The sequence below is a fragment of the Porites lutea genome, chromosome 1 (assembly GCF_958299795.1).
Source record: "Porites lutea chromosome 1, jaPorLute2.1, whole genome shotgun sequence".
Classification (NCBI taxonomy): Eukaryota; Metazoa; Cnidaria; class Anthozoa; order Scleractinia; family Poritidae; genus Porites; species Porites lutea.
In genome coordinates, this window is record NC_133201.1 from 26,596,298 (window position 1) to 26,597,255 (window position 958).

Genomic DNA, 958 nt, shown 5'->3' on the forward strand with positions numbered 1-958 from the left:
GGGCAGTATAAATAGTAAAATCCTTGCGCTTTTTCAACCAATTCCAACATTGAGCGGTAATGAAAGGGGCAGAACTGACCAGGTAAGGAACTCGCTTTATCTTCTGTCAGCAGAGGTGTAGCGCTCGATTCGACTTGCACGTTTGGAGCGATGTTTTAAAAAATATTGGTGATAGTAATACTTTTTTCGAGCAAACTGAACTTACAAGAATGAACTTCTGAAAGGCGAGCGCGCTTTTATTTTGAAGACATAATAGACACTACATGATCCAATCGGGGTTAAAAGAGACCGGGAAAGCCTGGGCAAGCCTATTGTACCTATTATATAAGGGATACACTCATTAATAAACCTATACCGAATTAGTATGCAGGAAGGCACACGGAAGGCACTACACTAGTATGCAGGAAGGCACTAAATTAGAATGCAGGAAGACACTTATACATATTAATAAAATGAAGGCATACGGAAGGCAGGGAAAGGCACCAACGGGGCTTAATTCTGACCCTCTATGACTACTAGCCAGGATTTTATTGCTTTCTACTCCCTGTCATTCCGACAGCCAATCAGATCGTCTGGCATTGTTCTAAAGACTAATCAGCGTTGCGGCCAAAATCTGGCCGCAGCAGCACTGCCGTGAGAGACTGTATTAGGCTCAATTTGAGCGCGACCACGTGGGAGAGAATGTATAGAAGCTGCTAAAATTGGGCATGATCTTAGGTTACGTGAACCAAGAGCGAAGATCCAATCAAGGTTGATGCAGACCTGTGTCTTCACTCCACCGTCAAAAAGCTTTCTTCGCTTGTCTGCGTTGTCAATATGCTCTCCATACAGTAAGCAAGTCGATTTCTTCGATTTTGGGATGAAAGATAATCTAGAAAACGACTTGGTGGGAGTAGAACCTGCTGCCTCCATTCGTCGACTGACCGTAGTGTGTTTATTGCGCTTAAAGACAACGGCA